Source organism: Lissotriton vulgaris, chromosome 1_1, assembly GCF_964263255.1.
Source record: "Lissotriton vulgaris chromosome 1_1, aLisVul1.2, whole genome shotgun sequence".
NCBI lineage: Eukaryota > Metazoa > Chordata > Amphibia > Caudata > Salamandridae > Lissotriton > Lissotriton vulgaris.
Genome location: NC_141685.1, coordinates 1,095,023,269 through 1,095,050,650, shown reverse-complemented (window position 1 = coordinate 1,095,050,650; position 27,382 = coordinate 1,095,023,269). Strand labels below are relative to the sequence as shown.

At 48.6% G+C, this 27,382-nt stretch overlaps 1 protein-coding gene across 3 annotated transcripts in view; it reads left to right on the top strand.

Annotated features, from left to right (window-relative positions):
* Positions 1–797: 797 nt before the first annotated feature.
* XRCC6 (X-ray repair cross complementing 6) overlaps positions 798–27,382 on the top strand; it is a 173,681-nt gene continuing 147,096 nt past the window's right edge. The window contains exon 1 of one of the 3 annotated variants that reach the window (XM_086963493.1): positions 798–958. The gene's annotated coding sequence lies outside the window, so the exon portion shown is untranslated. The remainder of the gene's footprint in view (positions 959–27,382) is intronic. The other 2 variants (XM_086963496.1, XM_086963498.1) reach the window with 2 other exon arrangements.

The window sequence follows — 27,382 nt, the reverse complement described above, 5'->3', positions numbered from 1 at the left end:
TGCCTGCGTTGTTTTGATTCTATGGGCTGCTATTTTTCGCCAGGGCTTTAGTCATTGTAAAATTTGTCATATATATTCATATTTTTGCTTGTACAGTCTGTGCTTGAGATTGTGTGCCTTATGCCTGCGTCGCTTTGATTCTATGGCATGCTATTCCTGTAACAGTTCTCTCATGTAACATAACTGGTTCCATTGTACAGTGCTCTGACACCTTCGGGTAAAGTCTGCGCTTTATAAAAATGCATTAAATAAACAAATAAATAAGCAGAAATGTTTAATTTATGTGATTTTAAGCCACACCCTTAATTACGTCGGCCACGCCCCTTTGAGAGGACCCCCATTTTTTCATACAACTTAAAGCCCTGCTCATAGGTGAGACCTTTTTGCTTTGCCAATGCTTTTTTAAAAAAAAAAAGATTGCCGAGGGTCCCGCAGCTTGCTTCCCAACCAAAAAGGTTTTGCAAAAACCATAAGAAAACAAAATACGAATTGACAAAAGGCTGTCGGATAACCCCTGACCTATTGGCTCTGTCAATGCTTGTTTTTTCCCCCTTTGAAAAGTTTACAGGTATATTTTTATCATTCGTTTATCTAGGGGTTTGTACTTAGCTTTGCTAATGGGTATTTGCAGTTCAGTAATGCGTAGTCCACGCCTCCAAGCCCTTTAGACTGTAAACCTAGAACATTTATATATACATTTCCCGCAGTAAAAACGCCTTCCCAATTCAACATGTCCCCGACTGACAGACACAACACGATGTTATGTTTTTGTCAGTGAAACAGAGGAAGGACAATTTAACACGTGAACGGGCTGCCATTTTAACAACTATGTGGGCGCTAGCAAACCAGGAAGAGTAACACAATTTAGATTCGAATTAAACCGCAGGGCTTTGATGGGATGCTGAACATTTGGAGAAGTGAAAAGGGGGAGTAGCATTCACTGTGCGTTTTCTGTAAGGTACCGGCGTTATTATAATATCTAGTTGTACTTCCTACCTTGTGTTTATTTTATTCATATTTTTAATTCCGGCGCACGCTTTAATGCATACGCGTTAAGGTTTTCCTGTGCCATTACCACCTTAAGGGACTTTACACTCTCATTCTCCGTGCAGTTAATTTCCCTTTTTTTCCACAAGCGGCCCAGGCGTTCAAAGACTTGATAACTTTCTTAGGTGGCCGACTAGTTAGCAGATGCAGGACCGGCCTTTAGCGCGGGTGAGCTGGGGCCACACACAGGACCCCGATCTTCAGAGGCACAGAGGAGCAACCTGCAGCAGCGTCCTTGTTGGCTGCAAAGAAAAGTGTGTTAAACACCCACACTGGCAACTATGTCCACATTTTGTCTCTTTATAGTCTCATCTTGTTTCCCACATTCCCAAGGCTGCACAAGTTCCAGGAGGCAGCTGTCTTCACTTCAAGAAGTTTCAGTGCGTGGCGGTTAGAAAGCGAATGAAAGAGATAGAGTATCCTGGTAATGGTGAAGGCACTGAAGGGGTGTAGTTCAGCTGGTGCCCATGCAGGGCTGTGCCACCTATGACTGGCATCTTCTCCTGCTGCTGACCCGCTGGATCCATCGGATCCAGCGTCCACCCTGTTGCCATAGTAACACCGCCCACTGTTTCATCTCATACCCTAAGGCAGGTTCTACCAGGGAAGTGACTTGTGCTCCCATTTTTCCCTTTGTGTATTGATACGTTGTTATGTTCTTTAAAGTTCTTCAAGCTGTTCCTGCTAATTAATATCTTTCCCTACATCCCAATTTGGCCGAAGCAGTACCAGGAGGTGCAGTGGTGGGCACTGTTTTCAGGCATGATTTTGATTAAAGCATTTAAATGCAAGTTACAACAGTGCTCTAGCTACATTAAGTCAGAAACTGTAAATCTGTCCAGAGAGGCAGACCTCAAGCTGCAAAGGAGGGCGGTCTAAAGAAAACTGAAGGAGTAAAATGGGCGTTTTGTGTCCTCTATCATCCGGTCGGTGAATCTGTATTCTCTGTTCGTCAATGAACCCTATCCTCTTTCTGACAGTAGAGTGGGTTTTCTGCTCTAAGGATTGAAGCCTTCGTGTAATTAACTTGCTAATTCTGCCTGCTTTCTTTATACATCTGCATGACGGGCCCCCTCATTTTAGCATGCAGATTGATTGATTGCTTATCGTCACCTCATCATTGGCGCCTCACTGGAAGGCTTCCTGGACTGCCAGTTCTTTTTCTGGGGGGAGGGGTGACATTTGCAAAGTCTGTGCTTTCTTTCGACTCGTATTTACTGAGCACGCGGCCTCGCTCGCACTTCGACTTCCTGTGTTTCTCTTTGTAGCATATTGGCTCCTTGTAAGGGAGCCTCGTCCGGTTATGTTTGGTTGCTAGGTGGAGAAATGTTATACGGGGCTTCAGCAGTAATTTATTCGCAGAGCTTAAGGAGCTGTCATGTACTCCTGACAGTGAGCCGCAGCACATTATCAGCATGCCTATAAATCAGCCATGTGTGGGTGCAGATACCAGCAATATTTGATCTCTCCCCGACATTCTAATAATCTCCTTTTGACTGTTTGATTTCTTCACGTTGCCAGGCACCCTGTGTCCGCGAGCGGAGTGCCCTCTCTTTATCTCTGCTGGTCATCTTTTGGGGGCAGCAGGGCAAAAAAATCCCATTCTCACTGAATGTGAGAGTTTAGTGGAAGAAGCAGATTTACATCATGTCCTGGAGCAGGTTGCGTCTAATCAATGATAGCAGAATTGAATGCTCCATAAATACCTCAAACCGTATCACTTACAAGAATGTAAGAGTAATTCATAGAAACAGAAAAGGTAACTTTGCCAGATAGAATTACAGCTATTACCCGAAGGAGACGTGCAGGCCTTTTCAATCGGTCTCTGTTAACTTCACCTTTGGTTTTCTGTTGGAAGATCAATATGTCACTACTAAATTAGTGGGTCCATGCTGGCATGTAGTGAGTGACAAGCTTTTGAATGGGTTCTGGAGTTGGGTTCACAACTTGAAAGGCGTAGAAAATGATGCACAGACCTTGAACTTAATTTACATCTGTCGGAGCCAGTAGAGTTTCTGTGGCAGCAGGGTTGACATAGGGAAATCATTTAAATTAGTGTGGTCTACCCTCATGCATTTACCTCAGTGATGAGTTCAGGTCTAGTTTGTAAAACGTTTACAGTGCAAACTATGCTTCTGGGCCCAACACCATAGCACTCACCCTTGCACAGAACTACCTGGTATTTTATTGGCAGTAGCACAATAAGTTTGTGTGGTGTTCAAGGGCACTTTATAGCGCACTTTACAGCATAGCATCTTGTGTTGCTGAGCTTATCCATATTGAAGGCATGGATGACAGTGGAAACAGCATAACTCAGCGCCACCACAGCATCGCTCTAAGCAACCACAGCATCACTCAGCGACTCCAAATCATCACTCAGCGACTCCAAATCATCACTCAGCGACACCAAATCATCACTCAGCGACACCAAATCATCACTCAGCGACACCAAATCATCACTCAGCGACATCAAATCATCACTCGGGGCTACCACAGCATCAGTCAGCACCACCACATTATCACTCAGCACCCCCACATTATCACTCAGCACCCCCACAGCATCACTCGGGGCCACCACAGCATCACTCACCTTGACCACAGCATCACTCACCTTGACCACAGCATCACTCACCTTGACCACAGCATCACTCGGCACCACCACATCATCACTCGGCACCACCGCAGCATCACTCGGCACCACCGCAGCATCACTCGGCACCACCGCAGCATCACTCGGCACCACCGCAGCATCACTCGGCACCACTGCAGCATCACTCGGCACCACTGCAGCATCACTCTGCACCACTGCAGCATCACTCTGCACCACGACTGCATCACTCGGCACCACGACTGCATCACTCGGCACCACGACTGCATCACTCGGCACCACGACTGCATCACTCGGCACCACGACTGCATCACTCGGCACCACCACAGCATCACACAGGGCCAGTACAGGATCACACAGGGCCAGTACAGGATCACTCAGCACCGCAACAGCAGCAATCAGCACCACCACATCATCACTCAGGGCCACCACAGGATCACTCGCTTTCAGCACAGCATCACTCAGCACCACCACACCATCACACAGCGCCACCACACCATCACTCGGCACCAATGCAGCATCACTCAGCACCACCACAGCATCACTCAGCGCCACCACAGCATCACTCAGTGCCACCACAGCACCACTCAGTGCCACCACAGCACCACTCAGTGCCCCCACAGCATCACTCGGTGCCCCCACAGCATCACTCGGTGCCACCACAGCATCACTCTGTGCCACCACAGCATCACTCGGTGCCACCACAGCATCACTCGGTGCCACCACTGCATCACTCGGCGCCACCACAGCATCACTCTGCGCCACCACAGCATCACTCTGCGCCACCACAGCATCACTCGGCGCCACCACAGCATCACTCGGCGCAACCACAGCATCACTCGGCGCAACCACAGCATCACTCGGCGCAACCACAGCATCACTCGGCGCAACCACAGCATCACTCGGCGCCACCACAGCATCACTCGGCGCCACCACTGCATCACTCAGGGCCAGCACCACTCAACACCACCACAGCGTAACTCAGGGTCAGCACAGCATCACTCAACGACACCACAGCATCACTCAGTGCTTCTTACACTTTTTAATTACAACTTCTCAGCATGCTACACAGCAGCCACACTTCTCTACAGCACAGCTTAGAAACATTGCCAAAGTCAATAGCTCTACCTGAACACTTACAAGGCCCCCCCAATGCATAGCCAATAGGTTTTGCCTTTGGGACATTATAAATGTTTAGTTATCCAGCAAAATATCCTAGATAAGACAACATCAAGGGTTGCATGGCTATTCACTGATAAGGTCCCAAAAGCGAGACCTATTGGCTATGCCAATGCTTGTTTGGCTTTACTTTCAGCTAAGGCGGGGGAATGTCGCCCCACTGCTTTTAAGCAGTGTAACTAAAGACAATATAAAATGATAATAACTCAATGTTATTATCATTTTATTTTGTTCCTGCTGCTTTGTCAGTGGGGCTGCTCTGCTCTCAGAGCAGGACAGGACAGGGGAGGGGAGGGGTGGTTTGCCCACTCCAAGTGCACATGAGGCTTTGACTTTGTATGTTATCCACACAGGATGCATTACAGCCTGAGAGTAGAACATGCCCAGGTCCCGTCTGAGCGCCAAACCACGACGCTCAGAACAAGCACTGGCGTTGCCAATAGGTTTCGCATTTGGAAAGTTGGAGCTATTGGTTTTTGTAAATGACATTTTATATTTATATATCGTTATTGGCATTATCAATAACAATATATAAATATAAAATGTCATTTACAAAACCAATAGCTCCAACTTTCCAAATGCGAAACCTATTGGCAACGCCAGTGCTTGTTGTATGTGTGAGTAAGTTTGTGTTGGTCAGAGGGGGGTGGGGCAGACAGATATTTGAGGTTGTGGGAGAACACATTTGGCTACTTTATGGCTCCTCATACAGGTTCTCAAGCTGGCACTGCCTCCATCTTTATTTATTTTACATTTTGTTAATTTGTTAAGTGCCACATGTCACCTTCTTGTTACTACGGAGTACTGATCTTTGAGCCTGTCTGTTGAACCTTCTTACTTCGCTATTGTCTCTTGTTATCCTCTGTGGTGGATTGCAGTTGTCATAGAGAGAAGTTTGAGAAAGGTTTCACATTGCCGTGACCCTGTGTAAAGTAATTTAATATACGAGTGTAATCAAGAAAGCAGCTTACTCAGTAATTACACTTTTAAGCGAACTGATATAGACTGAACGACCGGCACCAATATTGAACAGCAATTGTACTCTGGTGCTGGAAGAGAGCCATGCGGAGAATGCACAGCATTCCCTCTAAGTCTGTGCTCGGACAGAGTGCAAAGTGGTTGCTGGGTGACGGCTAGGGAGGGGCTCCTGGAGCACAGGGGGCCCCCCGCACCGCGGGAGCTGATTGAACTCACTTCATTCATGAAGGCATCAACGGCAGACTCTTAGCATGTCGGTAAATTCCTGGATGGATTTAAACAAGATGTGAGCGTGTGCGTGAATGCAGAGTGCGCTCTCTCTAGCACGATCGAACAGATCCTCATAACTTGCCTGTTTCCAGAAGCTTGAGCAGTCAAATTTCAGTCCGGCGTGCACGATTCACTGCGTGTCAGAAATGCGGAAGTTTAACAAAGCTCGCATTGGACCTAACTTGTACATTCTGATAATGTGAGGGGGGCATTGCATCATGGTACTAGTAGTCTAACAACTGGCCAGAATGATTAAAATTAATGAAACAAGCTATGGCATCATACCGAGAGTCAAACATGGAATTCTAAGCTCCTGACACCAACAAACTTACCACGATTAAACTGCGGGTAGAGAGACAAGGGAAGCCGGATGGGGGCGGGAGAGCCTGTTGGGGGGGGGGCGGGAATGCATGCGAGGGGAGAAGTGTGGCAGGCAGATGCGCGGAGGGAAGCCGGATGGGGGCGGGAGAGCCTGGTGGGGGCAGGCGGATTAGGGAGATGCTCGTGTAAATATTTGTAAGCAAACATTTTAATAGTTTCAATATAAAAAAAAAAATACCTGATACACATGCTAAATTCTTCAATGCGTACTTTTTAGTTTAATCATGAATGACGTTGTGACCCGCGCCTTGGGGAGGTTCGGGGATTCTTCCTCTCTCTCCTTCCCCTCTTCTATTGCCGGGCTGCGAACATGAAAGTGGTGAAGGTGGGTGTTGACCAGCTGCAAAAAGCACTAGCTGAACCTGGATATGAGGTAGCACTGCGTGTGGTGCGATGGGCAGACTGCATATTTTTTTGCCCTCATACTCCATTAATGTAACACAATGAAGCGGACAATGCATCTGGTAAAAAAAAGCTGCACGCAAGGCATAGATGGCGGAGGGAGGGTAAAGGACGAAGCGTCCAAGTAGATTTCTTTCATTAAGAGCGCGCCTGCTTTGTGGGTGACAGAGGGGGGTGAGGAAGGGGAATGGAGATTAGCGTATTTAGATTAACTGAGGGTGAGGGCCAAAACAAATGCAAACACAATGAAGCAGACAAGAATAAAAAAGCAAGCTCAAGAAAGAAAGTAGCCTCTTGTCACCGCAGTCCTGCCGCAAGTTGAGAGAACAATAGTCGGCTGGGTCTGCTGCAAATCACAGAAGAATAAAAAAGCAAGCTCAAGAAAGAAAGTTTGAAAGCCTTGATGCAAGACAAAGGCGGAAGAGCTGCACTGCACAGATGAAAACGCGCGAGTCAGCAAATTGTATTGATTAACAAGCTAAACCCGGGCAAGCAAGACTATTCCGCCATGCTCGGCTCCAAAAAGCAAATGGCCGGATGGGGGCGGGAGAGCCTGGTGGGGGGGCGGGAATGCGTGCGAGGGGAGAAGTGTGATAGGCAGATGGGCCGGATGGGGGCGGGAGAGCCTGGTGGCAGATGGGCCGGATGGGGGCGGGAGAGCCTGGTGGGGGGGCGGGAATGCGTGCGAGGGGAGAAGTGTGATAGGCAGATGCGCGGAGGGAAGCCGGATGGGGGCGGGAGAGCCTGGTGGGGGCAGGCGGATTAGGGAGATGCTCGTGCGTGTGTGGTCACGTGACCCGCTTTTGTGGTCACGTGACCTCACATGCACTGTAAAGAAATCGCAGTGGAAACCGCAGTGGTTTGACTATTCGATCGAGCCCATGAATTTTCGCCATTCCATTCGCAAGCGAATGGTAATAGGCGAAACCTAAAAACGCTGCATTGCAGCATTGTGATTGGTCAGGTGAGCCTGGGTGCTTCCTGGTCCAGCTCGAGTCCGATGTGGAGGAGAGATCCGGGGAAAAGGTAAGTTTTAATTTTTTTACATTGCCCCCCGATCCGTGCGGGCCGCAACTGTTTATTTTCTGCCCTAAACCCATGAATTTGTGCGGTTATATGTTGAGTATTTTTTTTTGGAACCCCTAAATTGATGGCCAATGTTGGAGGTGGGAAGGAGGAGGAGTTGTGATGGGCGAAGCTTGAAAAGCAGAGCCTGACTGTTAACTTGTATTTTTAGAGAATGTCCAACATCCAATCAGTAATCCTGTCTAACCAGAGCAACATCCTTAACTCTGCCTCTTCTTTGCTGCTCGGCAGCCATTTAAGTATTGCCTCACTCTATTTAATATTGTATTTTTGCAGAATATTTTTCAATGTTTTTATTTTTTATTTTGTTGCTTGAACTAGTTTTGTTAGGATTGTTTTTTTTCTTTAATATATATACCATCCATGTGGACTGCTTGTTGGCGGCAGTCTTGCTGTAGTTGTCCCCGGCAGGGGAGCACCATACTACCTGCAGTGCTGCCAGTTTATGATTCTTCTTCAAGCGGCAGACGCGGGCAGTAGTATGTGTGATCTCTGCATTCACCCCGGTCCTTTACTGACACTGCAACTGTTGCTTACCTTGTTGGCAATGCTCCTCCGCTCAACGAAGCCTTATGCGGCTGCTCTCTGCCTGCTCTTCCTGCTCCTCTCTTCACAGGCCTCATCGAGCGTGCTCTTCAACAGGACCTATGCGTCGTGGCCATGCATGCAGACCTCCCTCTCGGCCGTTCCTTTGGTGGAGGCAGGCATTTCTTTCAGGTAATGAGACGCTTTCCAGTGGGGCTGTAAACATTTTAAACTTTTAGACCTTCAAAGGCAGCAATAATAATTGAAGACAGGCTATATATAGCCTTTGGGTGATACTTTTCCCCCCTTGTTACACCTTTCCTTATTCTTTGGTGCTCCAACCAACCCTTTTGTTCTATTAATTCACACATACTTAACCTTTTATTTCAGATTTTAGTGTTGCACACACGTTTATTTTTCTGTGTATTGGTGTGTTTTTAGACCAAGGGTATATTTGTGACCTTGCCAGGGTTCACCCTCCTTTTATTACAAGGCTTGCCTTGAGCAGTAACAAGTTGCCCTCTATATCTACAGAGCGTTTGACTTTTGGGGACTTAAATTGAGACTGCTCATTGTGTTCTGTCAACTATGTCTCGGCCCAGTCCTACTGACTTGTCTGTTGATTTGATACTAGGGAATGTTGCCAATTACATTTTGGGTCCTAACTAAGAGTTTGTATCCCAAGCCATGCAAAAGTATGTTCACAGGACCATAGCAAAGTCGTTGGGAACTTTGGTGGAACAGCTTCAAACCTTCTTTCAATGTATGCCTCGGTCAACGCCTCAAAGTGCCTCCAGAGCTACTCCACTGAAGGTGTCGTCTAAGCCGGATGCCCTGAAACTACTTAAATTGGCCTACTTGGCTTTTATGGCGGCCTTTCTAGAGGGATGTTTTTGATGATGTCGCAGATAGTCTGGTGTTTATACAGGATTTAGAACATCCAGAGTGTGATTTGGAAGTGTCAAATGAAGAAGACTATAGGTCTTGGTTACCAGCCCCTAAGAAAAGGAGTTTGGATTCTTCGGTTGACAAAACTCCTTCTGGCTCCTCTTTGTTCCCCCTTGTTACAGGATACCTTTGATCCCGACAATATAGTGCATCCACTCTCCATAGAGTGGATGCTTTCTCCTAACCCTGCCGCCTTCACTCGGAGTGTCTCAGGTCTTCCTTAGCAGGCAAGGTGACTTTGACCCCTGAAATGCGCAAGAAATGTAGCAGCGGACCTTACAGTGCCGCACCTAACACCCAGTTCCAGTCGATTATTTTGTAAGTTTCTGTGCAGCCACCCTCGACGTCAGCTGCTAATTGGCGTCGCTGTGTTATCCAGATCACTGGTATCTTGTTAGGCTTGTATGGGGGCGCACAGGAAAGAGGTCCAAGAAAAAACTATCAATTTTGAATATGTGAAAAATTTTCTTTATTTAGTATTGTTCATTCTTTGTAAAAGTAATCACAGTACATGAAAATCAGCCAACGCGTTTCACTCCCTACCAAGGAGTTTCTTCAGGGCGCGTGATTAAACCGGTAGCCTATACTCAAGTCCTCGAAAGGCGTAGCAGGTTTTCCTTAACTCCTACTTATCCCGTTCGAGTAGGTACAGCTGTGTATAAATACTTGTTTTCACCTTAAGTTGTTCGTGTACCACAGTGGAACCTCTCAAATGTAGTTGTGTCAATTCCAAGCTTGGGACCATCCATGACGGTATACTGACGTGGATGAGGAAACTCTACTAGGTTCATTACTTCTGAACCACCACATGATTGTGAGAGAAGGAATGGATATGAATTCCTTCACCGGGACACAAAATATCGGAGCGTGACATGCCACAGGGAAAAAGGGGAATTGACACAACTACATTTGAGAGGTTCCACTGTGGTACACGAACAACTTAAGGTGAAAACAAGTATTTATACACAGCTGTACCTACTCGACAGGATAAGTAGGAGTTAAGGAAATCCTGCTACGCCTTTCGAGGACTTGAGTACAGGCTACCGGTTTAATCACGCGCCCTGAAGAAACTCCTTGGTAGGGAGTGAAACGCGTTGGCTGATTTTCTTGTACTGTGAATACTTTTACAAAGAATGAACAATACTAAATAAATAAACTTTTTCTTATATTCAAAATTGATAGTTTTTTCTTGGACTACTTTCCTGTGCGCCCCCATACAAGCCTAACAAGACTTTGACCCCTGACATTGACCCTAACCTGTCAACCTTCCTAGGTAGATTTGTCAAAGACCCTAAGAATGGGATTGATCGTTCATGGAAAGCTTGCCAGGACAAGCTCTAGGATATTTGGGGTCGTTTGGCGAAAATCTTAGACACGGCCTTCCTGGCAAAAGACCAAGATACGTCTATCGATGGGATGTATTAGCTGGTTGGGCCCAACGAGCAGTTCGTTTTTTGGGCAATAATAATTGTTTGTCTTCCAGAACGCCATTACTCTTTCCTCCTTCACATTGACCCTAAACTCTCTGAATTGGCTACAAATGAGGCTTGTCCCTCAACCGAGGGTCTGTTTTTTTGCAACCCTTTTGTAAAGGAGGTTGCGAAATTTGTGAATACTTTCCCTTTCCTGGATAAAGCGCAAGCAGCATAAAAAAAGGTATTCCAATTTCACCTTGTTACCTCTGCTGGTCGAGGCCAAGGTTGCTCCACCAGCCACTCTGAATATCCAGCCTCCTCATTTCAAAGACAGTACAAACAAGAATTCCTGGGATGGAATGGCGTGCAGAGGGGAACCTCCTTCTGCCCTACCCGAGCAAGGGGTTCTAGAGGCAGATATCACCGTGGGACATATGTGAAGTAGCAGCCAGTACCCCTTTCCAAGATGTGTCTTCCGCTTTCTTCCCAAGTTGAGTTAGGGGGCAGGATTCTTTATTTTCTGCACAACTGATGTCAATTACACACGATGTGTGGGTTCTCCAGACTGTTGAGGTTTTCACCTGGAGTTTTACCAGATCCAGTTCATTCCTCTTCAGCTCCATTGTCAATATCACAGGAGTCAGTTCATAGACCAGGAATTGTCTTCCCTTTTACGTAAATGAACCATAGCAGTATGCAATCTTCATCCCTCTGACTTTCACTACATCCTTTTTCTCGTGGACAAAAAAGGCAGAGGTTTCAGTCTTATCCTCATGGAGTTCAACTATTGGAACCTTTACCACCATTTTAAAATGGAAGGGATTCATTTGTTTAGAGATTTGCTGAGACAAGGCGATTTCTTGAACCATTTGGACCTGAAGAATGTCTACCTAACAGTTCCCATGTTTCTGCCAGATTATCGTTTCTTACAGTTTCAATGGCAGAGTCTTACTTACTAATTCTGAGCAATGCCATTTGGGCTCTCATCAGCACCTTGGTGCTTCACCAAGCTCCTCATACCAGTGGTGGAGTACTTGAGAGACCGAAAGAGGGATCCAGTTGAGTGTGTACTTGGACAACGTCCTCTTGTTGTCTCACAATCCTAATTTGCTCAAGAAGCAGTTGTCTCGCAAATGCCCTCTGAGAATCTCTAGGATCTGTCAACTTCAACAAGTCCGATCTTCTATCAGCTCAATAAATTAGTTCCCTGATATTCGCCATTGATTCCTGTGTTGGCCATCTTGGCCCTCCCAACCCCAAAAAATAAGATTAATCAAAAAGGAAAATCTCAAATCTCTCACCATGCAAAATCACACTTTGTTGGCTAGCACGTCTTGTGGACCTTCTGGCATAGTCCATCCAAGTCATTTTCACGGGTCATCTTCAAAACCACACTCTGCAGCATCTGAAGATCTCTCATTTATGCAAGGGCTTGTCTTATGCAGATCAAGTGGTCCTCACTCCAGAAGTCGGCACAAGTTGCAGCGGTGCCTCGACCATATGGACGCTAGGAATAGGAAGGCCATTTTTTGTCTCGTTCTGGACCTGGTGGTGGAGCCCGATGCCAGCTGTTGGGGTTAGACCTTCCTGCTGCTGTGACATTTCAATAGAGGGACGCTAGTCCAAAGAAGAACTCTGTAGACATCAACTGTCTAGAGCTTCTAGCGGGTTCCTTTGCAGTTCGTTCATTTTTGCCCCAACGTATCCATGACTGTATTCTGTTGAAAATGGACAGCGTGTCTGCAGTTCAATAAATCAACCATTTGGTAGGCATGCGATCCCGGCTACTAGTGGAAATAGCACTAGGCTTTTGGCATTATTTCCTACACAAGATCTGTCATAGCAGTTCATTTTCTAGGTTCAGAATTTAGTAGCCCACTGGCACTTGCCGCACCTTAGAGATGTCAGCGAGTGGAACTTGAATCCGGACCAGTTCTCCAAATTGATGAAGAGATGGGGTCCATTCCAGATGGACCGCATTGCATCCCGCCTAACTTTCCAGTTACCATCCTTCTACAGTTGGAGACCGAACCCATTGGCTGTAGCAACGGATGCATTCTTGCAGAATTGGAGTGTATGGAGCTATGCTGTTCCTTCCCTTATCCATGTTATTGAGTGTCCCTTCAGATCACGCACAGACTGCAGAGGTGATTCTGATTTCACACCTTTGGAAAACTCAGTGTTGGTTTCCAACTCTGTTGGTATTCTTTTGTGAGTGACCTATCCTACTTCTTTGGTTACCAGCTTCCTGCTGGACCCTCTCGGATGACAACATCCCATGGTCATGACTCAACAATTGAGACTAGTGGCTTGGAGACCTTCTGGAGGCACTGGCAAATGCCAGGACTTTCTAAATAGGCTCTCAACCTCATTTACAAAGCCTGATTGGATTCCACACATAAATAATATTAAGCAGAATGGAAACAATGGTCTGGCTGGTGGTGGAATGGAGTTTGGATCCTGTTTCAGCAGATGGGATTTATGTCCCCATTTTGTTTGGCTTATCTGGCCTCAGGTGGCCTTTCTTACCGTACCATTAATTCTTACAGATCGGTTATTTCTGCAGGTCACCTTCCTGTTGCCGACAAACCAGTGGGGTAACACCTGCTGGTGTCTAAGCTTCTTAGAGGAGTACATTTTTCTGTACCTCCTCAACCAAAATATTCGTGTCTTTGGGATATCCCCATCATACTTCAAATTCTTCAATCTAGGCCTGACAACTCTTTTATCCAGGAAATAACTCTCAACGAAATTAACGCTGTTATTGTGACTCGCCTCTTGCAAATGGGTCTCTGATGTTCAAGCGCTTAATCTCTCATGCAGATCTTTCACGCATGAGGATGTTTCATTTCTGATATTCAAACGTGCTTATCCTGCAGCGAGGCTAATGGTATTCCCAGCTCTTCCAACTGACAGAAAACTCTGTGTAGTTAATTGTTTATGGGAATATGAGTCTGCTACGGCTCCTTTACTTACCCCTCCCCTCGATGATCCATACTGATCTTTTTGTTGGGGCCCCATGGTCCGGTGTCTTTTCCTACTTGGTAACACTGGTTAAAATGGCTTCTTTCCAAAGCGGGAATCAACACTTCTGTTTTTGACGCTCACTCGGTCTGGAAAGCCATTGCGCCCAAGTCTCTTGCAGTGGGAGCTCGATTGGGATTTTCCACATGAAGGATTGGGCGTCGGATTCCACGTTTAAAGATTCTATCATAATCCAGCCAGTGATCCTTTTTCCATGGTGGTTGATAAGCTTTAAACTTGCATAATTTGAAGTCTCCTGTCCCGGCATAGAATTGAAAATTTTATAACATTAATGAACAAGGGTTTTTCATTCTAATAAGGATGCAGAGGTGAAGATTATCTCACCTGTTACTTGTATTATAGATTTCTTTTGACCTTGTTGATGATACTTATATAGTATGTAATTTTACCCACCTGCTTGTATAGCAGATATCTAGGTTTTCTTGTCTTCAGTTTCAGATCAAAAGTAAGAATGATGAGATTTTTGATACGCAAGACAAGGTTTTCTCACAGCAGAAGAGGCAGAGCTAAGGATGTTGCTCTGGTTTATACGTTGACAGGATTGCTGAATGAATGTTGGACATTCTCTCTGGCATGTTTGGTTAACTTGGATCTCTGGTATATGTAGTTTTGCATACATCTGTTTTTTTCGTGTTTATATGGTTATTCATGTCTGCTGTTGTAAAATAAAGCAAGGAAGAGATTGCATATTCTTCGCTTTTGTGTCCTTAATAGAATCAAACATTCTTGTTCATAGATGTTATTTGCATACCTTACAAGGTTTAAGACTCTTGTAACAATGTTGACGTATGATAATAGTAGTAAGATAACTCTGGTTGTTAATGCAGTACTGGGATAGTTCTGTCTATTGTCCAATCACAGTTTGACTCATAAAGCAGCATAGAGGGTTAATGTGTCAGCTGCTAAATACATAGTGTAGCAAGCAGAACATAGATTTGAATTTTTGTAGACAGGTAAGTGGGCTACTGCTTTTGACAAACAATCACCCCCAGTCAACTGATCTGGGTTTAATTCATCATTATTTTGCTCACTCCACCACCCCAGTTCAGACACAGCCATATGCAAGTCAGTCTGACCCTGTGCCTCATGGGAACAGTCCAGCCCGAACTGCCTAGCCATGTCTTCCCTGGACCAGAAACAAGCATCCTGGGACCGGTTTCTGGCGGGGGCGGCTGGGGCGGCTTGGAGCGGCAACAACGCTGGACTTGCCCCTCCGTACTTCTCCCCCCCCACCTGAGGCACGGACTGACTGTACCTTCCGCCTGCTATTATTAGAACAGGACAAGGGAACCCAAGGGGCAATATACTAAGGACCATGGGTAGGTACTTTATTGTCAAGAACAGGGGTCCTTAGAAGAAGAAACTATAAAGGAAAATAGATATAGAACAAATGGAACTATATTCTTTGGGGGGGAAAAAGTCCAGCCAGACAATTTATTACCCTGATACACCAGTAGTCATGAAACAATAAAACATCCTTCCGCCTGCGCCACTTGTCTGGGGGTCGGATCGTTCACGCTACCTGTGCTGCAGACGCCTGATCCCGGGCTGTGACCGGGTCGCTCCGGGCCTCGCTTCTGTGGGGCTGCTGCGCAGTCCTGGACCCTTCCCTGGGACATATTTTGCCCCGTTGTGGACCCCCCCCTCTGACCTGGCTCGTCATACCTGCTGCACTCCATATCCGATTTGACATTCTGCTACTGGCGGCGAGCTCCCCGGTCCTCTCCGTCCATCCCCCCTTCCCCTAGCCCCCCCCCCCTGCCACTGCTGCATTACTTGCTGCTTGACCTACGTCCTCAATCCTGGTGCGGGGGGCACGGGCCCGACCCGTTGTGAGGCCTGTACAGTCGGTGGCACTGCGTGGGACGTCGGTCCGTGGTGCTGCCATTTCTTCGGGGCTAACATCCTTGCCGCGCCCCTACAGAGGTACCATCTGGTGGGCGGCCTGGGCCTCCTAGCTCGGCTTCTTACTACTGCCTGCGAGTGCACGGCCTGAGAGGCATTGTCTCAGCCTCCACCCTCCACTTCTTTGCGTCCTGGCGACTGCTTCTCCTCCGTCATCGCTGACGCCCAGAGGAGTCATGGGCCGCAGTGACGCCAGGCAGTCCAAGATCCCTTTTGAAACTAAAAAGACTCCTAAATCGACGCCGGAGCCTGATGGCGGTCCGGTCTCCCAGACGCCTCCGGATGAGGACTGGAAGGTACTGTTGCTAGGTCTGAAGCAAAGCCTCGTTACTATTGACGCCAAAATAGAGAACATCAACACACGCATGGACAGCGTGGTCACCAGGCTTGAGCAGCATGACACCCGTATCAAGGACACGGAAGATAGAATCTCTGTCCTGGAGGATGGCGCCACCTCGACAAGCAACCAGGTCACTCAAATGGACAGGCTGCTCAAGCTCATCGCAGATAAGAACGAGGACTTGGAAGCGAGGTCTCGGCGCAATAACGTCCAAATCCTGGGCCTTGCGGAGACCACCAACACTGGTAAAATGGAGACCTTCGTGGAGAACCTGCTCGTCGAACTATTTGGGAAAGAATCCTTCTCGTCGCACTTCATTGTTGAGCGAGCCCACAGATCCCTGGTGGCGCGCCCGCCTCCCGGAGCACAACCTCGCCCCATAATTGTGCGCTTCCTGAATTATAGAGACAGAGACTCGGTGTTGACGGGCAAGGGAGGTGGGAACTGTGAACTACTGTAATACCACCCTCTCCTTCTTTCCTGATTTCATCTTCGCCGTTCAAGAGGCCAGGCGCAAATTCACGACGGTCAAAAAGAAGCTCCAGGCGCGGGAGATTTCCTATGCTATGCTCTACCCTGCCAGACTGAAAGTGACATTCCAGGGCAAACATCACCTCTTTCAAAATCCCCATCAGGTAGAGGACTTCCTTAAGAGCTGCAGGAGGGAGCGGGGTGGAGAAGATGCAGCTCTGCGCAGATCCAGGTCGCAATCACCACTGTCGCAACAGGACTGAGAAACATTGTGATGGTATTGTCCTCTCCTTTTTTATTCTTTTTTGATTTGGAGGACAGGGCGCTGAATATCACTTTGGACACACTTGGGTTTGTGTGCTTTGTGTTGGATGCTAGTTAGATGTAGGGTCTTACTGTCTGAGTCGCATGCCTGCGCTCGGTCACCCACCTCCGTCCCACCTCAGACGACAGGTTCACCTGTAGTCAGTGGGTGTAAGTAAGGAGGTGCAATGGGCGAACCCCTGAGCACTTCTTCCCTCCTGGGAAGTGGTCTTTGTGTTCTACTCTGTTTCGGGAGTAATTGGTTTGGGTTTCGAGGTACTGGGTGGGGGTTGAATTCCCGGCCAGTTGGGGTTGCCGGTGTGGGTGGGAAAGTTTTTTGTTTCCTTACTGACGACCTAGCCATACAGGTTTTGATGTTCCCGGGTGGGACGTGGGGGGGTTATCTGCGAGGCAAGCTTATTATGTTCAGAGCTGAGTGTGCTCTGGTCTTCAACTATGTGCTTTCATGCTACAAGATGCTACTTCTGTGTGAATGGGTGACGTAGAGAGTATGCCACCAGCGCACCAACTCCAGCTGGTGTCGTGGAATATAAGGGGGCTGAACAACCCAAGGAAGAAGAGGCAAATCTTGGGGTACCTAGACAGGCAGTGTATTTCCATAGCTATGCTCCAAGAAACACATTTACGGTCGGATAGCTCATCCCTCTTTGCATCTAGATGGGCTTCTTGCAGGGTTTTCTCTTCCTACTCTAATTATGCCAGGGGTGTTACGATCTTGGTTCGGCGGGGTGTGAGGTTTGTGCCTGCGGGGACGGAGGTAGACCCTGGGGGACGATACTGCATGGTTTGGGGGACACTACACTCTCATTTGATTCTTCTTGCATGCTATTATGGCCCCAATATCGATGACACTTCATCGTTGCTCACATTATGGGGTAAAATTCAAACCCTGGGGGTAAGCCATGTGATACTTGGCAGCGACTTCAATGCCGTCGTTTCGCCGTGCATGGACCGCTCTCACCCTCAGGCAGTACACTACTCCCATACCCAGCGCGTCCTCTCTTCCTTAATCACGGACCATTCCCTCATCGATTCCTGGCGACACTTGCACCCGTCCCTCAAACAGGGCACTCACCATTCGGCAGTACATTCCACATGGGCGAGATTAGACCACGTATTCTTATCGGTGGGCCTCTCTCCCTGGTTAACCAAAGCTATACTCCTTCCCAGGACCTTTTCCGACCATTCCCCGGTCCTCATATCACTTTGCATCCCCATTGAGACCTCCCCGTATCTCAGCTGGCGCCTCAACCCCTCCCACCTTGCTGATTCTGCCTTTAGAGCTGACCTTGAACAAGAAATCCAAGACTTTTTTGACCGAAATGTAGGGTCGGTATCGGACCTCACCGTGGTCTGGGAGGCCTTCAAAGTCACTGTCCGCAGGTGGTGTATCTCTAAGGGGGGCGGGGTCCTTAAATCCCTGCGGGGTGAGCTTCGCAAACTCGAATCCGAACTGAGGGAGCTTGAGCGCATTGGCGCGCGCGAGTCCCGGGACCATGCTTCTAATGCTCTCCTTCGCGACAAACTGAACGAATATACCGAGGCGGCGGAAAGGGAGAGCAAATTCCTCGGCAAGCAACACACCGCGCGGGTCTTTGGTGAGGGGGACAGGCCCGGAAGGGCGCTTGCCCCCGCGGTACGCCCCCCTAGGTACAATGGCTATGTCACCACTCTGCTGGATGAGCACCAAATCCCACAACGAGATTTGCCTGCACAACTCTGCATTCTTACCGATCACTATTCCGCTCTTTATACCTCTCACAGGTCGTTCCCTATCGACCTAGGTCCCTACCTGGACGACACTGCTATTGCCTGGCTTGGCCCGTCCCAACAAAAATGTCTCCATCATATACTCGAAGTGGATGAAATTAAGGATGCCATCATGTCCATGAAGTCAGGCAAAGCGCCCGGATCTGATGGCCTGCCGGTCGACTTCTACAAAGCGTATATCCATATCCTAGCCCCTATACTCCAGCAGGTTTACTATGCCTCCCTTGAAGGCGGTCTCTTATCCGCATCTATGCGCGAGGCCCTCATCACTTCCCTGTTGAAACCGGGCAAGCCACCGGAGCACTGCGACTCCTACAGACCCCTGTCCCTACTTAATACAGATGTCAAAATCCTAACGAAAGTCCTGTCGTCCCGCCTTAACCTGCTGATGGAGCGTCTGGTCCTTCCCGACCAGGCAGGTTTCGTTCCCAATAGGGCAACCTCCCATAACCTGTGCACCCTCCAGGCAGTACTACAGGATATCAATCCAAGATGCGAGGCTGCGGCTGTGTTTCTCGACGCCACTAAGGCGTTTGATTCTCTTGAATGGGATTATCTCCTTGAACGCATGGGGATCCCTTACAGCTTCCTTGACTGGATTAGGCTGCTTTATGGTGAACCGTGTGCTTCCGTCCTCCTCAATGGTGCACGGTCTGCCCCCTTTCCCATCCACAGAGGCACCAGACAAGTGTGTCCCCTTTCCCCCGTCCTTTTCGCGATAGCCATAGAGCCGCTTGCTGACAAACTCCGACAGCACCTAGTGGCATTATATGCCGATGATATAACTCTATATGTCGACAAGCCACACGATAACCTCAACCCCCTGCTGCGCGAAATCACTAAATTCAGTGCTATTTCGGGAGTTCAAATTAATTGGGCGAAGTCTGCCCTCTTCCCCTTAACACGGTGGTTCCCAAACTGTGCGCCGTTAGGAGCTGCCAGGGGAGCCGCGCACGATTTGGGACAGAGCTTGTGCCGAGGTAGCAGCTAATGATGTGTTAATGTAGCAATTAAACATCTCCTTTACAAAGCCCTCGATCCCACGCAGTTCCACTGCTGGATGTGCCACACTTCAACGAATCCCAACCTGGGGGGCGCTCACCTAGGGATGTTGATAGCAGGGGATGCACTCCCCTGGAGGGGCGTCAGCAGAAGGTGCTCTCATATGATAGCACTGAAAGCAGGGGCAGCCTCTGGCCAGCCGGGTTGGAGGACAGCAGGGCTCAATCACCAGGGCATCTGGAGACACTCCTCACCTGTGGTACTGCAGAAGGGGCGCTCTCTCGCCATGATACCCCTGCGGCGCTCTCACCTCGGTATCCAGATGACAGGGCTGCTTTCATCTGGGGACGTGTATAGCAGGACGCCGCCTCTCCTGGTTGCCCTAACGGCATGGGCTGCCTTTCCCCTGTCGGTACAAACATGACGTTTGGGCGCACTCACCTGGTGTTATAAACGCCATGGGGCGCTCTCACCTGGCCGCACTCGCTCTCAACGGAGGAATGGGCAGCACGTGGAGCTCCAGGTGAGAGTGTCCCCTTCCGGTCTGTGTAATCAAGTAAAAGCTCCTCAGCTCTCAATGGTCCATAACCTCGAACCGTGCTAGCAAGGGTCTGCACAGCTATTGGCATCGTGATGGGCAGCACAAAAGATCTGAAAACCTAGTTTCTGTGTTTGTTTTCATATGTAACAATAAATGTAGACAGAGAAATTGTGTTCTCTCTGTATTTTCCGTTAAAGGGCGGTACTGTACTTCGAAGTGAATGACAGAATCACAGCCTCCTTTCCTATTTTGGAACAGATTATTGAATTTGCGGCTATTGCAGGGGTTAATTTTGGCAGGTGCTTGAAGGTGTTGCCCACGGGGACACATGTTTTTGGGGACTGCCGCCTGTTTTTCTTCAACAAACTTTTATCCGGGGCAAGAGACCGACAGAAAAATGCAGAAGGGAGAAGAAAGAGAAATATGGAAAAGCCATAGCAAAGGGAGAAAGTAGGGATGAAAAAGAATCTGCGAGTGTGAGCAAAAGGAGCAGGGAGTGTCAGATGTGGATAAAGGTTGAAGGTTGAAGTGAGTTGGAACTATGGGCACAGAAAAACTCAAACCTCCCTTAGTTTAACAATAAAAATATCCGTCCTAGATGTATAATCTGCTTTTTTACGTATCAGAATCTTAGACGGGAAGAACCGGTGTCCTCTGAAATGTTCCACTTTGCTGTGAGCAACAAACATTGGCAAAGGCATTAGGTCTCACCTTTGCAAGATCTATTGGCTTTGTCAATTATTTTTGAGCCATGCTGCACAGCAGCACAGCTTCTGTGCTCCATTGCTAAAAGCAATGAGGGTGGCAGGATACTGAATGGGAGGGGGAAGTAGGATGTGAAGTAAGATGTGGCACTAAGGCAAAGCTGCCATCCTCAGAACTGGCGTATCTGGTTTGAGTCTCGGCATCAGCTCAACATCCTCTGGATCTGGGCCAATCACTCAATCACCTTTTCTTTCCAAAAATAAAAAAATGTGAAGTTGTTCGATGTAATTAGTGCTCATTTGAAGCGCTAAAAAAAAGAAAAAATATGAATTTGTGGAATGTAACTGGTGCTCATGTAAAGCGCTGATACCTTCAAGTCCAGTTTGCGCTATAAAATATAATGCCAAAAAAAGAAGAAATGGTACATTAATCACAGCACGAGCAGCCAATGGACACTAATTAACATGAATTAATCTGTACTTTGGTCATCCGTTCACAAACAAAAGTAAATGACGCCTCAAATATTCTGCAGAATTAGAAGGCAGCAAAAAAGAGTGATAAGGATGCCAAAAAATGTTAAGTAATGGGTGGGCTAAACGCCCCATTTTAGAGTTTTTATTTTAGACACAAGTGATCATCACCATAGCGCGCTGCCTGCAAGCGAGACCTAAAAACAGGCTTACATCCCCGCACCGGTAAAAAAAAGTGACATGATGGGGAGCCACGGCCAACTGCCAATTGGGTCGAGGGAGCCACAAGTCGAAAAAGTTTGGGAACCACTGCCTTAACAGATAAAACCGTGCAATTTCCCCTGGACTATCCCCTGATGTGGGAATCTGAGGAAATCAAGTACCTCGGTGTGATAGTGCCCCGCAATCGCGAGACCCTCATCAGGGCTAACTATGGCACCGTACTTGACAAGCTAACTGATAACATTACCAAATGGATCCATCTCCCACTGTCGATGGCAGGGCGCATTTCCCTAATAAAAATGGTTGTCTTTCCCAAGTTGCTATACCTTTTCATTAACATACCTTACAGCCCGGGCCCCCACTTCTTTCGCTCCCTCAATTCCCAACTGTCGAGACTGATATGGGGTGGCAAACAGGCTAGGATCAGTTTAAAGACGCTAATGTTACCCTATCATCAAGGCGGGTTTGACGTTCCTGACTTTCAGAGGTATTATGATTGTGCCCAGGCCCACTTTGTGGCGTACTGGTTACATCCCCCTCCCTTCATGGCCCACCTGGCGGTGGAAGATGGTTATATGCGTCCGGTACAACCATCGGGCTATCTTTATACCGAATCGAAGATGTCGGACCGTGACCCCACTACAGTGGACTGCACTGTCCAGGCCCGCATGGAGGTCACCTTTTTATACTCTCCATGGTTGCCTCTAGCGCACGACCCCAGATTGAGGGTCACCTGTGAGGAGATAGGGCGCAAGCTCCTCAAGAGACTAGCGATTCACACCTTGGGAGATCTCTTCCTTCAGGGGCAGTTCCGTTCTTCGGCACAGTTCTTTGGGGAGATCCACCCCACGGTCTTGGACACGTTCCTCTATGTCCGCTTAAGACAAAACGTCAGGGCAGTCATTCCGAACTTTCCTGATGAGCCGGACGTCCTGCCCCCCTTGCACTCGCTTTTACAAACTGAAACCCCTAAACACGTGGTGTCCATGCTTTATAAACACGTCCAGCCTGCCCCATCCCCTCCCCACTCAAGGTTCGTAGTGAATGGGACGGTGACCTTGACACACCGCTCTCTGACGATCAGTGGGAGGAAAGTTGCTCGCATACCACCGCAGTGACGGGTAATACTCGCTTACGGTTAATTCACTTTAAATTCTTGCACCGCACTTACTTCACTCCTTCCAAATTATTCCGGCTTGGCCTCCGAGATAATGATCGCTGCCTCCGTTGCGTGCCGGGAGGGGCTGACTTCTTCCATCTGGCGTGGATCTGCCCTGCAGTGGCGGAGTACTGGCATGCCATTTTTAAAGCGTTATCTGATATGGTTGGGATTGGTATGGACCCCTGTCCTAAGACTGCCTTGTTGGTGCATGTGGTCCCGGCATTGAAAACACATTTAAAAAAATTTGCGTTGGGCCTTCTGCTGGCCAAATGTCATGTTGCATGTAGATGGGGTAGAGGCCGTGCTCCAAAATTCAAGGTCTGGCTCAACACGATGTCTACCTGGCAAGATCACCTCCACAACTACTCTGAACTCTTACCGTACAAGTCACGCCCCAGGGACATATGGGGGCCCCTCACTGCCTACCTACTCCGACACCAGAGCGAAGACCCTCCAGATACCTGAAGCACTCTCCCCTTCTCCTCTGTCCTTGGCCTGATCCTTGCCCTGACCTCTTCCCTTCCTCCCTTCTTCCCTCCCTCCCCAGGTTGCTTTCCTGTGGACGTGCTTGCCTGTACTCTGCGCCCTTAGGCCCCTTGCCCTATGATACTTCCCTGCCTCCTAATCATGGGTTGTCCTTATGCACTCCTTGCCCACTCCCGCTGCCCGGCCTCTACTAGCACTGCGTCCTGCTGCTCGCGGCACCAGCATCTTACACGTAGCATTACTCACATGACCTCGGTACTCTGCTGCCCTCAAAGACTTAGTTACATGCTGTCTCTCCCGCCCCCCCCTCCCCTTTTCCCCTCCTATCCCGTGTTCATCATAAGCATTTCATAGGTGTGGACCACTCTTATACTGGCGAAGGCCGTCCCTACCAATTAGCTGCACTCTATGGTACCTCGCCTCCAACTCCTCTAATCCACATACAAGTTATGGTGGTACATTACGGGTGGGAGCGTTCCCAGTTCTGTTGTTTGGGGGAAAAAAATGATAAAAGAAGCCTCATTTGCATTCTTTTTGTATATGGTTTGCCTTCTCTCACTGTTACGATATGTGCTTTTCCTGACTGAGCCTCATTTATATCGCGGCCGGCCCTGAGGGGTTGTAGGCGACATGCTGTGTCTAATTATCCTGCCATGTCATTTCAAGTCTGTGTCTGCCTTTACCTCCCCCCCTCTTTTCATGGCTGCCGGCCTGCCGTCTCAGGTTGTAGGCGAAAAGCTGTGTGCTGTTTCTACTGCTTTGGCACTCAATAAAGGCTTAAAAAAAAAGCACAGCAGGTACATGGGGTTGCAGTAGGCAACACAATCTAACATTGAGCTCAATGGGTTTTTCTACATAAATGCAGCTGATTACTTTATCGATTACTTTTGTAACTCCAGGACTGTATCCTAGATTCGGTCCTGGAGTCTAAGCTGAAAACAGTTTAGTAAAAACGTTTTAGTTATTGCAATGATTTTTGAAGAATAAAAAGGTATTTTAAAAGTTCACACTTAAAAACTATTCAGTGAAAATCTAGCAATGTTATCCAATGGGAGAAAATTCAGGTTACAGGTAGAGTACGTTCTCGTTACGTTTGTAATCCAGTACTGGGGTCCTAGGTCTAGCACTGGTGTCTCTACTTAAGACAGGTAAGTAATTACGTTTCAGTATTTTGTATGATTTTTAAGGAATATTTCATGTTTTCAAAAGTAGACACTTAGAAGAAATGTCATAGAAAAGCAGACAACGGATTCCTATGGAGAAAATACAAGTTACTAGTAAACCAGTCAATGTTATCCTATGGCTGGAAATGAGTTATCAGTTTCCAGATGAGTACTCGACTGGTGGAGTTAAGGTTCTGGGCATAGACTCAGGGGTCCCTAGGGTCAGGTAGGTACAGGTGGTACCCCCTCTGCGGCACAGGGGCAGCCAGGTACAGAGGCAGTTAGGCTCAATGTTATCAAATGGAGGGGAGGGGGCCTTCGGTTGGTGGCTGCAAGCAAGCCACGCGGTTGTGGGAGCTGAGCTCCTGGTCACTTACTCGGGGCAAGTGGGGAAGTAGAGTAGGGTAGTGGGTGCACTTCCAGCAGCATTCAGGCGGCTGAGTGCACGGTGCTTTTGAGGCGTCGGGCGCCCAATGTTATTCAATTGAAAAGGTAAAAAAGGAAGAAAGGCTGCAGACTCGGGGACGGTGATTCTTGAGGTGCGACCACCACTTCGAGAGGTAAGTTGGGATCTTGGAGAAGAGGTAAGTACCCCAAAGGAATGCACAAGGGGCTGCAGGGAGCCGGGTGCAGGGGTGTCTTTTCGTGTCGGGAATCTTAGCCTCGGCTGGTCGCGGTTGGGGGGGTCTCTGGTTCTAATGCTGCAGGCGTTGTCTGGTTCGTCGAGGAGGGTCTTTGGGCACTGGACTTCGGGTCCCAGTCGCCGGGGGGTCGTCCTCGTGGTCTTGGTTCACTTTGGCACGGGCTGGGCTCGGCAGGTCAGAGTGGGCTGGATTCGCGGTTCCTGACTGGCACCATGGATGTTCATGTTGGAGCAGACCCTCTGCTCATGGGAGTCCCAGTGTCTAAGAGGGTCAAGGCAGGCAGGTCCTCCGGGGTTCTCGAGTTTGCTGCCCGCAGGAGTCGCCGGGGTTAAGCAGGAGCAGGTTCAAGGATCAATAGGCCGATAGGGCTGGGGCCAAGTCAGTTTTCGTCTTCCCTTTGTTAGCAGCTGCACGCCAGGTCGTCCTTCTTGTTCTTCTTGTTTTTCAAAACGGGATCTGGGGAAGGAAGGTTCAGGGAGCCCTTAAATACTGAATTTAGGGGTGTTAAAGGTAGTGCAAGGGCATGGACCAATAGGTTCCTGTCCTGGGGTGGGTACACACCCTAGTCTGCTCCTCTTCTGTGGGTGGGGGTAGGAACCTAGCTGTGATTGGGCAGGGCTCCCCATCTTCAAGATGGCCGGAGCCCGGGGTCATGCTTCACCCCGCCTCTCCCACCTGAGGGGTGGGGTTGGCACAGGCTGGCACACCCCCCTTCCTGACATAGGGTTTCCCATCAGTCTTCCCGCCAGAGTGGGGGTCAGAACTGGTGGGGGCCAGTTGCTGGGTACAGCAAATGGTCTGGAGAAGCTCACAGAGGTGGCATGCCTTTGAAGCTTCCCCCTGCCCATCCTGGGGGAGGAGACCTAGCACCTTGCCCAGGATGTGCATTGTTGCAGGCCCAGGAGAGCGGGGGGCTCTCCACCCAGGGGTCCAGCAACATGTCTGCTGTGTGGCAGCCTCTCCAGACGTTGATTGTAGGTTAGGTTCCAGGGGGCATCTCTAAGATGCCCTCTGGTGCATCTTACATTAAACCTCACACTGGCATCAGTGCGGGTTTAATGTGCTGAGCAGTTTGATACCAAACTTCTCAGTCTTCAGTGAAGCCATCATGGTGCTGTGGAGTTTGTAATGGCGACCTCCCAGCACCATATACTAAATGGCAGCACTGCACTTACAGTGCCCAGGAATGGCCCTGGGTACTGTAGGGGCACAGGGCTCATGCAATTGTGCCTACACCACTGGCATAGGGCACCCGGATAGAGGGGTGACTGATGTATACCATCGCAGTGGGATTGTGGGCATGGCACACAGTGATGGGTGCCATGTCGACTCTTTAATTCTGTACTTAGATACTCAGCCTGCAAAGGCAGTGTGTGTGTCAGGGTACAGGGCCCCTAAGGGTGGCGCAATAAGTGCTGCAGCCCTTAGGACCCCTGGTAGCCATGCCCTGGGTACCTAGGGTACCATTTACTAGGGGCTGATAGGTGGCCAGAGAGGCCAATTGGGTTTTGTTTCAGCACAGCCTTTAACACCTTGGCTGCTGTGACTTTTCCCATCCTGTGCTGAAATTCCTTGAATACTATAGTTTCATAACGAGCTCAGGTCGTCATAATCGCAGCTCAACTGTGCCTCATGACGAGCTCAGCTCGTCATGAGCATCAAAAGGGTTAAGGAAGGAACACAGTCCCTGGGCACCTGGTTGGCCGGAGCCCAGGGCACACTCAGTCAAAGCACATCAGCAGTTCAGCAAAAAGTGGGAGCATACCAATGCAAGAAAGATGGCACTTTCTCACACCATGTCTGAACTGGGGTGGTGGAGTGAGCTAAAGAATGATGAAGGATTAAACCCAGATCAGTTGACTGTGGGTGAGTGCTTGCAATGTTCAACACTCCGTCCATCATCCCCTTTGGTTTTGCTTTGTTCGCCCTAAGTTGGCTTTGCTTTGTTCTCCCTAAGTTGGCAGGGTATGCCCAGACGTAGGTCCATTGCTCACTTTGCCACTGGATTCAAGCTAGCCTCGCTGATGACTGCTGATTAGCCAGAAACCGGTCCCAGGATGCTTGTTTCCGGTCTGGGGAAGACCTGGCTTGCAATTTCGGGCTCGACTGTCCCCATGAGGCACAGGGTTAGACTGATTTGCATATGGCCATGTCTGAATTGGGGTGGCGGAGTGAGCTAAAGAATGATTATGGATTAAACCCAGATCAGTTGACTGGGTGTGAGTGCTTGCAATGTTCAACACTCTGTCCATCATCCCCTTTGGTTTTGCTTTGTTCGCCCTAAGTTGGCAGG